Source organism: Pan paniscus, chromosome 9, assembly GCF_029289425.2.
Source record: "Pan paniscus chromosome 9, NHGRI_mPanPan1-v2.0_pri, whole genome shotgun sequence".
Taxonomy (NCBI): domain Eukaryota; kingdom Metazoa; phylum Chordata; class Mammalia; order Primates; family Hominidae; genus Pan; species Pan paniscus.
In genome coordinates this window covers 130959537-130975567 of record NC_073258.2, presented here as the reverse complement: position 1 = coordinate 130975567, position 16031 = coordinate 130959537, and the positions used below count along the sequence as shown (strand labels likewise).

At 39.5% G+C, this 16031-nt stretch overlaps 1 protein-coding gene and 2 pseudogenes across 12 annotated transcripts in view; 2 read left to right on the top strand and 1 right to left on the bottom strand.

Moving 5' to 3' along the window:
- Positions 1 to 16031, top strand: part of ZBTB44 (zinc finger and BTB domain containing 44) — an 88064-nt gene that overhangs the window by 16887 nt on the left and 55146 nt on the right. The gene's annotated exons all lie outside the window — the stretch shown is intronic.
- On the bottom strand, positions 1002 to 2984 carry LOC100993484 (ATP-dependent RNA helicase DDX18-like; annotated as a pseudogene).
- Positions 11276 to 14649, top strand: LOC103786324 (NADH dehydrogenase [ubiquinone] 1 alpha subcomplex assembly factor 2-like; annotated as a pseudogene).

Here is a 16031-nt window from a genome sequence, read left to right as displayed (position 1 = left end):
TTGATAATACTTTGTCTTAAGTCTGCTTTATCTGATATTAAAGTAAGCCAACTCCAGCTTTCTTGTACGTACTGTTTGCATGATGTATGTTCTTCCATATCTGTCTTTTTTTATTTAAAGTGTGTTTCTTATAAAAAACATATATTTGAGAATGCTTTTATCTCTTCTGACAATCTGTGACTTTTAGTCAAAACATTTAGTTTATTAAAAAGCAACATGTATTAGTTTGCTAGGGTGCCGTAACAAACTATGACGAAGTAGGTGGCTGTTAACAGAAATTTTTGTCTCATAGTTGTGGAGCCTTGAAGTTCGAAATCAGGCATAGGTAGGGTTGGTTCCTCCTGAGGGCCATGAGGGAAGCATCTCTTGTTCCACGTCTCTTTGCTTCTGGTAGTGCCTTGGCTTGTCTTCATGGGGCATCCTCCCTATGTGCATGTCTGTCTATAAATGTCCCCTTTATACGAGGACACCTTAATGATCTCCCTTGAACTTGATTACCTCTATAAGGACTCCATTTCCAAATAAGGTCCCATTCTGAGGCACTGGGGTTTAGGACCTCAACGTATCTTTTTAGAGAACCCAATTCAACCCCATACCAAGACATATATAAAGTTAACTGCTTGTGCAGAGGTAAGTTGGCAAAAGCCACAGTACTTGTGTACATATTTTTTTAAAAGGTACAAAAATTTAATTATATTAAAACAGTAACATACATTTGTGTGTATGAGGGAGGGATATTTAAAATTAAAATATTATATAATCACAAGAAAGACCTAATATTCTTGCTCTGCTCTTGGGCAACCAAGAAAATTAGAGCCTGTTTTATATCCCAAAAATAAAAAGAGACTTGATAGAAGTTACAGTGCTCAGTGCTTGCAACCCAAGTCAATTTATACTCTTGTTAGATAAGTTTAAATTCTAAAGGCTACAAAAATCTTATTAAATCAAGGGGAAAAAATTCATTTTAGGACAGTTATTCAAGATGAAAGAAAGGCATGTCTTCAATGAGAGAGCTGCCTGCTGTCGGATGATTTCTTGCTAATGTGTTTAAAGATTTTGGACTTCTCAACTTTCTTGGTTTTCTGGTAGTCAAATCCACCACCACCTCCTCGCTTTTTCTGCTTGCCTTCATTGCCATTGACATTCAGATCAACAAAGGCAGGCACTTTGAAATCAAATGGCAGAGCAACTTGAGGCAAATTTAAGTTATTTACATTAAAGATCTGTTTCAGAGAATGGGAATCATAACCTCATATGTATGACTTATATGCTTCCTGGGCTGACTTACGAAGAAAGTAGTTCTTTTCAATCAATTTCTCAAGCTGAGACTGAATGTCAGAAATTTTAGACCAGGAAAAGTCAAATTCACTTAATGGAACCTTGGATTGTTTCAAGTAGAAGAAAACCCAATTATTCTGGGCCCAAAATTGGCAAGGCATGTCTTCTCCCATTTAGGCCTCTGGCTGTTCTACCTACACGATGAATATATTCCTTAGGGTCATCCGGATGGTCATAGTGAACAATCCAGTTGACTTAAGGAATGTCCAGTCCTCTTGCCACCACATCCATACACAATGTGTTCCCAAATCTGTGTTGCAGAACTGGAAGAATGTGGTCGTACGTTTATTTTGCTTTTGCTTTCCATGAATGGCCAAGACGGGCAAATCAATGTAGTTCAGCAACTCATAGTGGTATTTCACGGACATACAAGATGAAAAGAAGACCACGAGCTTCTTTCGGTTCTTCTTAAGGAATGTAAAGAGCAGAAGGAATCTCTTTTCAGAAGGACAAACAACATATCCCTGCTCAAGACCATCCACTGTTGTATTAGCTTTATCATCATCAACACTAACATACAATGGCTCCTTTTTTCAGAGAAATCCTTGCCAGGCCTTCAAAACTTTTCGAGTTTGGGTGGCAGAAAAGAGCATAGTCTGTCTACATGTTGGCAAAAGTTTAATAATCTGCTTTAATTCCTCTTCATACCCAACATCCAAGATACGATCAGCTTCATCAATAACCAGACACTGCAGGTTTTTATACATAAACCCTGGGATATTCTGCATATGATACAGCAGACGGCCTGGTGTGGCCACAGTGATGTTGATCCCATTAGCAAGTTTCTGTGCTTCAGCAGATCTGTTACTGCCACCCATTATCAACCCGTAGGTATGCACGTGGTGAGTCATTAGCTCCTTAAGAACACCAAAAATTTGCATGGCTAATTGTCTAGTAGGTGAGAGAACAAGGACTCCGGATGCATTCCTGGGCATGAATTTTAACAATGAGTTCTACTGCAGGTTTGAGAAAAGCCAGGGTTTTACCACTGCCTGTTTTTGCAGCTGCTAGAAGATCCCTGCCTTCCAGAAGTGGTCTGATACTTTCATGCTGAATTTCAGTCATGTTGGTAAAACCCATTTTTTTTTTTAACTTCAGAGTTTTCATTGACAATATTATGTAGAGAAGCAAATGAAGTATCCTCAAATGCTCCTGTGAGTCCCAGGGGCAGGCTGGGCACCTCACTGTCATCTTCATCATTATCTGGCTTCTCTACGTTATTTTCTGTTTCTTTAGGAGCCTCGGCACTTTCTTCTCAGATTCCTCTTTGTTTTCAGTTTTTGCTTTTTTTGTATCAGTCCCAGCATCATTCACCATTTTTCTCTTTTGATTCTGAATTGGGAGACTGCATTGCTGCTTCTCCATTGGTTAATACGGTGGATTTCTGGGGAGATTTTTTAGGTTTTATATTTTCCACTGCTTCTTGAGACATGTCTCCATTTTGAGCTTCTGATAAGCCCACATTCATAGAATGTTTTGATTTTTTAACCCTTCTACCTCTCATTGTTTCTTCAGACACATCTCCATTTTGAGTTTCTGACAGGGTCAGATTTGAGGCCCCTGCAACTTTAGGTTCTGGTGCCGCAGTTTGAGTTTCTGCTTCTTGATCTTCTTGCGCAGGAGTTTTTCATTGGCAGGTGAGACATTGCTGTCCAAGAAGTGCCTAGATCACGACGTCACACAGTACAGCTACTCAGTTCTCGGGGCTGATGTTGCTTCCACTTGTATACATATTTTAAAGCGTATATGCAGTTGAACTCTTGAGTACTTGGTGTGGACACTTAAAAAGTCTTTAGGGAAAATAAGGAGCTCTTTAAATGCTAGTTGACTAAAACTAACTTGAATTTTACTTGCTCATGTAAGGAGCCAAATGGATGAATAAGATAGATAGGCCCTCTATTCAGTCTTTCTTTCTAGATAAAATAATATGATGTGAATAGCAGATATCCCTTAAGTACTCTGATTAACCTGTTTTGCCTACCGTTCCATTATTGGAACACTAAGCATGTGGGAGTTATTGCTGTCCTGCTCAAGGTCATCGCTAAGGTCTGATTGCAAAAATTCAAATAATTGCAACCTCTGGCATAAATGGGTTAAATTATTATAAACGACAACATAATGGGGTGGGGAGAAATAACTGGGAATTGAAGATTTTTTTTTTTTTTTTTGGTCATATAGACCTTTGTGTAAATCATGGTTTTGTTAACTTAGTTATAGGGAAATGGACAATTTAATTTGATTCTCTGTCTCCTCATTTAACACTGGATTTATTTTTATTTTTATTTTTATTTTTTTAAGAAAGAGTCTCTCTCTGTCACCCAGGCTGGAGGGCAGTGGCGTGATCTCAGCTCACTGCAACTTCTGCCCCCCAGGTTCAAGCAATTCTTGTGCCTCAGGCGCCTGAGTAGTAGCTGGGGTTACAGGCATGCACCACCACACCCAGCTAATTTTTGTATTTTTAGTAGAGACGGGGTTTTGCTGTGTTGGCCAGGCTGGTCTCAAACTCCTGGCCTCAAGAGATCCACCCATCTCGGCCCCACAAAGTACTGGGATTACAGGTGTGAGTTACCGTGCCCGGCCTATAACTGGATTTAAAAAATCCTTTTACCAGAGCTTGTGAGTCCAGAGTGAGATAGTGACACTTGGTGGGAGTTACGCAATGTATATTATTTTCTCTTGATGTAGAAAGTAACAATCAGCATGACTTGGTGACTACTAACGAGAGGAAATTCTAATCATTTAATGTTTCTGATTTAATTGATTTATTGATAACTCTCCATTACTTTTTCAAATCTCTGAACTAGAAAGGGCTTATTCATAGAGTAAAATGATTAGAATCTTTGTTTCATTGAAAAACAACTAGTTATAAAATGGTTTTTTTGTTTGTTTGTTTGTTTGTTTTGAGATGGAATTTCGCTTTTGTTGCCCAGGCTGGAGTGCAATGGTGCAGTCTTGGCCCACGGCAACCTCCGCCTCCCAGGTTCAACCGATTCTCCTGCCTCAACCTCCCAAGTAGCTGAGATGACGGCGTGCACCACCATACCCAGCTAATTTCTTTCTTTTCTTTTCTTTTTTTTTTAAGTAGAGATGGAGTTTCGTCATGTTGGCCAGGCTGGTCTCAAACTCCTGACCTCAGGTGATCCACCTACCTTGGCCTCCCAAAGTGCTGGGATTATAGGTGTGAGCCACCACGCCCAGCCAAATGGTCTTTTTTTTTTTTTTTTTGATACAAGATCTTGCTGTCATCCCGGCTGGAGTGCAGTGGTGAAATCACAGCTCACTGTAGTCTCAACCTCCCAGGCTCAAGTGATCCTCCTGCCTCAGCCTCCTGTGTAGCCAGGACTACAGGTGCACAGCACCACACTTAGCTAATTTTTTTTTTTTTTTTTCATTTTTAGTAGAGACAAGTTCTCTCTGTGTTGCCCAGGCTGGTCTTGAACTCCTAGGCTCAAATGAGCTTCCTGCCTTGGCCTCCCAAAGTGCTGGGATTATATGCATGAGCCATTGTTCCAGGCCTAAAATTATCTTTTTAAAACTCAGATAAAGTAGTCCATTTGAAATTCTCCTTGAAAACTTAAAAAACACTTAAGGGAAGTAAACTAGTGTGAAATAAAGATCACAAAACACTTTCAGTAGTGTTCAGAAAAAGAAAAAGCATGTTCCCAATTACTAGTTCTCATGTGAATCTAATCTAAAAACTTGGCTCATATCATGGGAAAATACCTTTACTTAGATTGATAAGAGTGACAAGTTTAGAGCAAAATATAAAATATGAGGTACTGCTATATTTGTAAAGTAAAAAAGAGTCTTAATAGTGAGAAACGTCTTAATAACTTTTGGTGGGGTGGGTGAGTTGTAATTTTCACTAGTTTGAGTACACGTATACATTTTCCATGTAAGTTTAACATGAAGTTTCTACGTTGAGCTGTGGTTCTTCCATTCCTAAATCAATTGTTTTAACAGGTTTCCTGCAAAACATTTGTATGTTGTGTATGTTACACTCTTAAAATACTAATTTATATGTTTTGTTTATCATTTGCAATTAAGCTTTTAATAATAATGTGATTGAACATAAAAGAATAATACGCTTATCCCAAAAATAAGCACCGTAAATCAAGAACATTTATTCAGCAATTTTTCAATGCACACTTTTATTTATTTTTTTAATTTTTAATTTTTTTCTTATGATCTTGTTGCATACCAGTGTATGTACTCTTTTAGGCAGTTATAGAATATAGACAAGGCTCAGCCTTTTCTGTCAAGTCTCATTAGGCCCATGGGTGAGCAAAATCTGTAAACTACTTACTGATCACTTGTATGTAAAGTATTATACTGGTGAATAGAGTAGTGACTTTTTTATGGAATCACTGCAGTATAATAAGCCATATTAAGAGTATAACACATAAATGGTATAGAAACAGAAATAATTAAGAACATCTGCTGGTTTGTCCACACAAATCTTGTACACAAATGTGCATAGCGGCTTTATTCGTAATAGCCCAACTGCAAACAACTCAAGTCTATCAACAATTAAATGATAAACAGATTGTGTTACATCCATGCAGTGGAATAGTATTCAGCAATAAAAAGAACAAAAATCCTTACGCTCAACAGCATGGATGAATCTCAGAGTAATTATGTCCATGAAAGAAGCCAGAAAAAAAGAGTACATACTATATAATCCCATTTATATAAAATTCTAGAAAATGGAGCTACTAAAGTGTAAAGCACATTGATAATTCCTGGCAAGGACAGGAAGGTGAGACTGCAAAGAAACTTACAGAAATTGTGGCAGTATTCCTTATCTTGATTGTGGTGGTGATATATATGTTATAACTCATCAAATTGTCCACTATGCAGTTTATTGTACATGAATTATATCAGGAAAGCACTCATAAAGTGATTTTTAAAGAACCTATGCTGGAAGTACAGATGTGATTGATTCCATAAATATATTGGAATAATCCTTGGAGAGATTAGAGTGTATACCCTGGTAAACCTAAATTGATACGCTATCAAACACAGGATCAGTGAGTCCCAACAGAACTACCACCAGAGTTCAGTGTAGAGAAAGACAGCTTGGTTTAATAATAAAATGAGGATAGGATTTAATTAAAGTCAGAGGCTCTGAATTTGAATCCCTGTTAGGCCATATTTTCTCTAATCTTTATTTTTCTCATCTTTAGTTTCATTAAGATTTTAAGATCCAAAGAATATATTTGAAAGTACATCTGAAAGTGACATTAAAAATTGAAGGCTGGCCGGGCGCGGTGGCTCACACCTGTAATCCCAGCACTTTGGGAGGCCGAGGTGGGCGGATCCCAAGGTCAGGAGCTCGAGACCAGCCTGGCCAACATGGTGAAACCCTGTCTCTACTAAAAATACAAAAATTAGCTGGGTATGGTGGCACGCGCCTATAATCCCAGCTACTCAGGAAGCTGAGGCACGAGAATTGCTTGAACCCGGGAGGCGGAGGTTCAAGCAATTCAAGAGCCAAGATTGCGCCACTGCACTCCAGCCTGGGCGACAGAATGAGACTCCGTCTCAAAAAAAAAAAAACAACAAAGGCTTTCCTGACATTTAGCTTAGAAGGGAAAACAAAATAAAGTAGAATTTGACCTGTGGAGATCAGTGAGGAGGGAATTCCAAAAAGGGACCAGAGCTGGGGGAGTGGGAATATGTATGATATATATGGAAAATGATGAGTCTAAAGCAGTTTAGGGCAAAGAGTTCATTTTGCAGAGCAGGGAGGGAGAGATAGCAGCTTAAAGTATCTAAAAGCATAATAGAGAGATTATAAAATAGCGAGAAAGTTTACCATCAGGATATAAGTTGCTGTTACTAGCCCTGTAACCTTAGCCAAGTCATTTAATTCTCTGAGCCTTAATTTCCCCATCAATGTAATGGGAGATAATAATAGTTCTGCCAGATCTCAAGGATTTTATGTATTTAAATCAGTCCATGTCAGATGTGATAGGGCGTAGGATAGTGCTGAAAAGTACCAAGTACTGTTGATAGTTCAGCGTGATTATCAAGCTGTGGGCTAATAAGTGTCTGGACTCAGATAATTGTATTTTAGAGACAGTTTAAATAACAGTAAAGATTAATATAAGGCCGGTGAGACTGAAGGCAAGGAGATCAATCAGGATGCTGTTTCAGTAGTCCAAGGCAGACGCAGAGACAGTGGCAGTGGAGAAAGGAAGGGATGGATTTGAGATAGGTCTTGGTGACCAGGTCTGTGTTAGGAGGAAAAGGGGAAGAGAAATTGTATTAGTTTTCTGTGGCTGTTGTAATTAATTATCACAAATTAGATGGCTTAAAACAACAAAGTAATTTCCTCACAGAAGCTTGAAATAATCATAACTGGGTTGAGATCAAGATGTTGGCAAGTGCTCCTTCCCTCCGAAGGATCTAGGAGAGAAACCATTCCTTGCCTCTTCCAGCTTATGTGGGCTGCAGGCATATTCATCTTGTGACCATATCATTCATCACTAGTCTTCACGTTGCTACACCACCTCCTCTTCCCCACTTTTCACCTTCTCCTGTGTGTGCCAAGTCTACATCTGCCTTCCTTGTATAAGGAGACTTGTGACTGTATTTAGGGCCCACCTGGGTAATCTGGGATAATCTCCCCATTCCAAGATATTTCATCACATCTGCAAAGCCATAAAGGTATCATTCACAAATTCAAGGGATTAGAACATGGACATTTGGGGGTTTTAGCTTTTTGGAGCTGGTCCTGTCATTGACCAGAGTACTTGAAAAAGAAGAATGCATTTTTCAGAGATGATAATGAATTCACTTGGGACCTGCTGAAGTACCTATGGGCCATGTGTATGAGGGTATTCAATTTATGTTATCAGAAAACCTTGAATCAGGTGGCTTAAACAATACGGACATTTATTTAAAACAAAAAACAGCCTCAGAGTTGGTTAAATTAGCAATTCAGTGACATCCTTGAGGACATAAGTTCTTGCTTTGCCATCCTTAGGCTGGCTCTCCTATGGTAACCAAACGATCCCCACAATTCTAGGCCTTCAATACAGATACGAAAATTTAGTTGGCTTGTTTTGTGTGCCCCACCCCCACCTTTTTTTTTTTTAAAGTCTGCAAGGAAACCTAACTTCTGAAGCTACCCATTAGCTTCTATTTTTCTTGGCCAGATAAACATTCTCTTGACCACCATCTTTTACCTAAATCTTTTTTTTTTTTTTTTTTTTTGAGGCAGAGTCTTGCTCTATTGCCCTGGAGCTGGAAGTGCAGTGGGATCTCGGCTCACTGCAACCTCCGCCTCTGAGTTCAAGCAATTCTCCTGCCTCAGCCTCCTGAGTAGCTGGGATTACAGGCATGCGCCACTGTGCCTGACGAATTTTTGTATTTTTAGTAAAGATGGGGTTTCACCGTGTTGGCCAGGCTAGTCTTGAACTCCTGACCTCAGGTGACCCACATTCCTCGGCCTCCCAGAGTGCTGGGATTACAGGCATGAGCCACCGCACCTAGCCACCTAAATTTTTTATATCTACGTTGCAGATTTGTTCAGGTAAGGGACCTCTGCCTCAAATACACAAACATTACACCCATCCATCTTCAGTGACAAATGGCAAAACAGACCTCTTGAGCGCTTCCCACATCACATTGTTTTACTACTTTTTTGCTATGCAGATTTGGTAGAATCTTGCAGATGTGGAACTGTCTTTCTGTGGTTTATTTAAACAGCAGTCCATTCACCTTGCTTAGTCTTGTTTAAGTTCTTGTCTACAAATTCCTAACCATGTCCTCATTTTCTTTTTCTTTTTTTTTTTTTTTTTTTAAGACGGAGTCTCGCTCTGTCACCCAGGCTGGAGTGCAGTGGTGTGATCTCAGCTCACTGCAACCTCCGCCTCCCGGGTTCAAGCGATTCTCGTGCCTCTGCCTCCCAAGTAGCTGGGATTACAGGTGCGTGTCACCATGCCTGGATAATTTTTGTATTTTAGTAGAGACAGGGTTTCACCATGTTGAGCAGGCTGATCTCAAACACCTGACCTCAGGTGATCTGCCTGCCTCGGCCTCCCAAAGTGCTGGGATTACAGGCATGAGCCACCGCACCAGGCCCGTGTCCTGATTTTTAACATTAAACTTGAAAGCAGTGGTTAATGTAGTCTGAGGACTCTCCTGGGGATCCCGAGAACCTTTTAGAGAGTACATGAGATCAAAATAGTCTTCTAGCAGTGTTTTAAGACACTACTTGCCATTTTTCTTTCTTATTCTTAGATATACAATGGAGTTTTCCAGAGGCTACCTACTTGAAATGTTATTTTTTATTTTTTTATTTTAGTTATTTATTTATTTATATTTTTCCCGAGACAGAGTCTGGCTCTGTCACCCAGGCTGGAGAACAGTGGCGTGATCTCGGCTCACTGCAACCTCTACCTCCTGGGTTCAAGTGATTCTCCTGCCTCAGCCTCCCAAGTAGCTGGGACTACAGGTGTGCGCCACCACACCCGGCTAATTTTTATATTTTTGGTAGAGACGGGGGTTTCACCATGTTGGCCAGGCTGGTCTTGAACTCCTGACCTCAGGTGATCTGCCTGCCTCAGCCTCCCAAAGTGCTAGGATTACAGGCGTAAGCCACTGTGCTCAGCTGAAGTGTGATACTGTAACAGACTTAACACATGTGAGAATTCAGCTGATTTCCAATAAGCCAGACTTAAAGAGATTTTCAAAAATCAGTGCTACTCTTGCCTTTTTCTTTCTTTTTTTTTTTTTTTTTTGTCTGAGAAAATTTAGTTTCTTGAAAACTATATTGTCTTAAAATGTACTGTTATTTTTAGGTGAATAATTTTTTAAATTTCTAAATTTTAATTTATAATACGGTAAATATTTTTAGATATAGTTCATGTAAATAAAAGCTCTTTTGGGTTCTCAATAAATTTTAAGAGTGTAAAGAGGCCTGAGATTCGAGTTTAAAATCCGCTGTCTAGTGTTAATCCCACTCTAACCACATACTCCAAAGTTTTTCCATTTCTCCAATCATTATTTCCTTCTCTTACTATTATCAGTTATCATGTAGGTATATCATCTTCATATGTTGCAGGATTTGTTGCAAGTACTTTAGAGTCATTCATTCTATTTAATATTGATCCCATTTATGGGAGCAGCAGCTTTCTTATTCTTTATTAATATGTCTCTGCATTTTATTTCCAACACTTACCTCTGTTTGTTAGTACTTTCACCATTCTTACTGTTTTTGTGCTTATCGAACATGCTGGATTTAGTAATATACCTCAAAACTAAGCACAGAGAAAAAACTAATGAAGACTAGAGAGCTAAGACTTACATGACCACACAAGTCCATTATTATCATCTCTTGGTAATAGGCATAGTTAACACTCTTGCTCTGAGAAATGACTTTGATTTATGATAAACATTTATAAGTGGGGAGTATCTGTAATTTTTATAAACTTGGCTGTGAAGGGAGAGTGCCTGATGGATGATACCCAGTTTTGATGGGAGGTGAGGGATGGGGCATGGAGAATCAAAAATGAGTACTAGATTTTAAGCTATGGGTGACTGAGCAATTGAAGGTATCCATGATTAACAGATTAAGAAATTCTGTAGTGGTATGTTAGTTGGGAAATAATTTGAGTTTGTTTTCAGACACTGAATTCGCAAGATAGCGAACACATTCAGATGGAATTGTCTAGCACTCTAGCTGGTCAGTAGAAGCCCAGAATTGACATTCAGAGGGATATTGCTGAGATTTTAGTCAAAGGTGGTAGAGTCAGAGATCTGTCAATAATGATAGCTTATCTGTTAATCACTGCTGCACCATATTCTTATATAAATAGTCTGTGCTGGGCACTGGGCTCTTTACATAGACTCATCTCATTGAATCTGTATGACAGTCCTCAGAAAGCTCACTTGTTTAAGGTCATCCAGCCACTACAGTCATATAACCATGATTAACATGCAGGTCTGTCTGAACTAAAAAGCTGTTGTTCTACCTAGTGTACATGCTGTCTCCAGGCAATGTTAATATATTCATTGATAATTGAATTGAATGTGATATACTCAAAGCCTAATTATGCATGAGGTGAAGAAATCTGTTACTGAGTTTTGGGTAATATGAAAAGACTATAATTCTTTTAATTAATGCTTAGTAATGTGTCAGAAGATTCAAATGTATTTATCCTTGGAGCAATCTTCTGTAGTTCAAAGGGTTAGGGATACCACGAGTGTCTATGGCAGATCTAGAATTAGAAACCTTAATAGGAATTGAGTAGTTATAGTGTGAGGTATAATTTATTGGGAAAATTTCAGGTAGTAAGTTTCAGAGACTATTCAAATTAATAGATTTTTTTTAAGTTTATTGTAATTTTAAAAATACATTTACAGGTCGAAAAGGATGTATTTTTCTGGGATATTCAGATAATCAGAATAGGCTAATATCTGTCATTTTCACAGTCACTTTTTTCTCTTTAGGTTGTTAGGCAGCAAATAACTACAGCTAAGGACTCAGCTTTTAATTTTCTGGCCCATTGGTGATTTTTTCATTTTTTTAAAGATCACTTTGTTACAGAATTTGCCTGATTTCGTCTCAGTCTGATAATTTAGAAAGGAATTGACTGTAATGAGTCCTAACATTTTTCCACATCAATCTTTTTAGTTGTGTAGTTTGTCACTTTTCGGATAGTTGATTTACTGGTTTGAACAGATCGAATATGAGTTTTAGAATAGTAAGATTTTTATTCCAACAAGAACAGTTAGTTGTTCCTTTATAGAAACAAGTTTTCTTACACTATTATCAAATCACTAGAAAGAATACTTGTAGGTGGGCTGGATCAGTGGCTGGAGCATTACCCCTGCTGCATACTGGCTGCTAGCAGTTCTGAGAGCAGAGTGGACAGCACGGGTTGGTCTCAGGATTTGTTCTGTGCCTTGTGGAGATCACTGTCAAAAGAAGTGTAGGAGCATGTGGGCGTGAACTGGTTTGGGAACAAATACTACTCTATTCCAGAGTACAAGAACTGGAGAGGTGAGGACAAACTATTCAAGAGAAAAGAATTGTAGAAGCAGCAAATAAAAAATTAGACTGTGAAGTAGGGGATATTCCAACAGAATGGGAAGCTTAGATCAGAAGAACAAAAAAGAGGCTGGGTGTGGTGGCTCACGCCTGTAATCCCAGCACTTTGAGAGGCCGAGGCAGGCAGATCACCTGAGGTCAGGAGTTCGAGACCAGCCTGGCCAACATGGTGAAACCTCATCTCTACTAAAAATACAAAAATTAGCCAGTCATGGTGGTGCATGCCTGTAATCCCAGCTACTCAGGAGGCTGAGGCAGGAGAATCACTTGAACCCGGGAAGCGGAGGTTGCAGTGAGCCGAGATTGTGCCACGGCATTCCAGCCCTGGCCAACGAGCGTGAAACTCCATCTCAAAAAAAAAAAAAAGAGAGAACAAGAATAACTCCACCTACGATGGAGGAAATACTAAAGAATGAAAAATACAGAGAAGAAATTAAAAAGCAAAGATTTTTATGAAAACCAAAAACTCCTTAGTAAAGAGACTAGTGAGGAACTCTTGGCTCCACCAGTTCAAACTCAAAGGACATGGCTTTGCTCCATACTTCGGAAAGGAAGAACTCACTGGTTCCCACCAGCACTGGTAAAACCTTTCAGCCAGAATCCCAGATGCCGCAAGATAGAAGGAGCCACAGTCAGTGACTGCATTATGGTCAGGTCGTTTTGTGTATATGGATGTGACGATTTTCACAAAGAAAAGAAGTCAAAATATACTTACAATTTAGAGAGATTGGCCCCCAGGTCCTGTTTTTAACAGTGATTTTTGTACAAAGCAGTGGACTTTTTTTTTTTTGGAGACGTAGTCTCGCTCTGTTTCCCAGGCTGTGGAGTGTAGTGGCGTGATCTCGGCTCACTGCAACCTCCACCTCCTGGGTTCAAGCGATTCTTCTGCCTCAGTCTCCAGAGTAGCTGGGATTACAGGCACGTGCCACCACGTCGGCTAAATTTTGTATTTTTAGTAGAGACGGTGTTTCTCCATGTTGGTCAGGCTGGTCTCGAACTCCTGACCTCGTGATCCACCCGCCTCAGCCTCCCAAAGTGCTGGAATTACAGGGGTGAGCTACCACGCCTGGCCAACAGTGCTTTTTGTACAAAGTAGTGGACTCTTAAGAACCAAGTCATCTGTGCTCCATCCCTAGCCCTGACATTAAGTAACTAACATCCCTAGCTCTGACGTTAATAACTGACATTAAGTAACTGACTTGGTTTACTTTTCTGGGCTTTAGCACAAGTATATGCCACCAGTAAATGTTTGTTGAGGTACCATGAACAGTTGTGGTAATTATACATTACCAAAGTGTTTGTGATTATTAGTTACTTGAATTTTATTTTACCAATGAATAAACTTTTAATAAGAGGAGGATGACTGCAAAGTGTGAGTTGTTTGTCCGTATTGCCTATAAGCAAGAATGATACAATGAAAAAATTTGCAATTAACATCATATACAGTATAATTCTATAAATTGCATGAATTCTAATATTAAATGTGAAAAAATTTACCTACCTGTTTGCTTGCTTGCCTTTTTTGTATTTTTAGTAGAGACGGGGTTTCGCCATGTTGGCCAGGCTGGTCTTGAACTTCCGACCTCAGGTGATCTGCCCACCTCAGCCTCCCAAATGTGCTGGGATTACAGGCATGAGCCACCGTGCCCAGCTGCTTGCCTTTTTTTTTTTTTTTTTTTTTTTTTTTGAGATGGAGTCTTACTCTGTCACCCAGGGTAGAGTGCAAAGGCACAAACTTGGCTCACTGCAGCCTCCAGCTCCCGGATTCAGGAGATTCTCCTGCCTCAGCCTCCTGAGTAGCTGGGACTGCAGGCACCTGCCATCATGCCCAGCTAATTTTTTTTTGTATTTTTAGTAGAGATGGGATTTCATCATTTTGGCCAGGTGGATCTCAAATTCTTGACCTCAGGTGATCCACCCACCTCGGCCTCCCAAAGTGCTGGGATTACAGGCATGAGCCACTGCGCCTGGCCTGCTTTGCCTTTTTAATATCAAGAAAAAAAATCAAGATTCCTTCTCATTGTCGAATAAAGCTTAATTTTTTAAAGTGAGATTGAACATATAATTGTGTTTATTAAAAATGAAAATCTTTTGATATAAATTTAAATTGAGTAATTCTTACATAAGATTATTTTGCAGTGATCATGCCAAAATAAAGTCTGGTGCGCTTTGCTTTTGTTCCCTGCAGTTCTTTTGAGTTTTGTAAAAATCTGGCCTTGCTGATGAAAAATTTTGGAAATAGGAAATGGTTGCACAACAGTGTGATTGTACTTAATGTCACTGAACTGTACACTTTAAAATGGTTAGAATGGGCCGGGCACGGTGGCTCATGCCTGTAATCCCAGCACTTTGGGAGGCCGAGGCGGGTGGATCATTTGAAGTCAGAAGTTTGAGACCAGCCTAGCCAACATGGCAAAACCGCCTCTCTACTAAAAATACAAAAAAATTAGCCAGGTGAGTCCCGTACACCTGTTATCCCATCCACTTGGGAGGCTAAGGCAGGATAATTGCTTGAACCTGGGAGATGGAGGTTGCAGTGAGCCAAGGTTGCGCCACTACACTCCAGCAGTCTGGGTGACAGAGCGAGACACTATCTCAAAAAAAAAAAAGGTTAGAATGGCAAATTTTATTTTATATTTTTTTTAACCACAATTAAAAAAATATTGGAGCTAGTCACAGTGGTGGGGACCTGTAGTCCCAGCTACTTAGGAGACTGATATGGGAGGATTGCTTGAGCTCAGGAATTGGAGACCAATGTGGGTAGCATAGCGAGACCCCATCTCTAATTTAAACAAAAATCTCCTTGCCCAGGGAGGTGTGTCACACACATGACATCTGCTGTCGTGTGTCGTGGCTAAATAAATTAAAATACAGGTGATAATTGCCAACGTGGAAGAGAGAAATGTGAACCGTTTAAGGTGGTAGCCACTCTTACTCAAAATACTGCAAAATACAGAATTCTATGTTTGGGGTAACTTCAGTCAAGTGATTTAATTAGAAGGCTGTAGGGCTGGGTGGCCTTCAACATTGCTCTTTACCTGGAAATTAAGTTTGTGATTCAAACCTTTTATTGGTTAAGTCAGGGATTTAAAATCTGTAGAAAAGACTCAAGTGTCCAGCATGAGAAGAATGGATGAACAAAATGTGGTTTATATTCAGCTTTAGAAAGGAAGAAATCTTGACACAGTAGTACATCGTGGAAGAACCTTGAGAACACTTCGCTATGTGAAATAAGCCAGAAACAAATATTGAATGCTTCCACTTATATGAGGTACCTTCAGTAGTCAAATTCATAGGGACAGAAAGTAGAACAGTGACTACAGGAATGTGGGGGTGGGAAGAATGGGGAGCTGTTGTTTAATGAGTACTGTGTTTCACCGTGGGATGATGACAAAGCTCCAGAGACGGATAGTGATGGATGGTTGAACCACAGTGTGAATGTATGTAATGTGAACATACAAACTGTATGCTTAAAAATAGTTAAAACAGTAAATTTTGTGTATATTCTGCCACAAAAATAACCTTAACTGCTGCTTATTAAGTAACTTAGATGATGTAGGCTTTAGTTTATAATAGAGTGTTATGTTTCATTTTAAGAAATTGGGTCTCACTCCATCACCCAGGCTGGAGT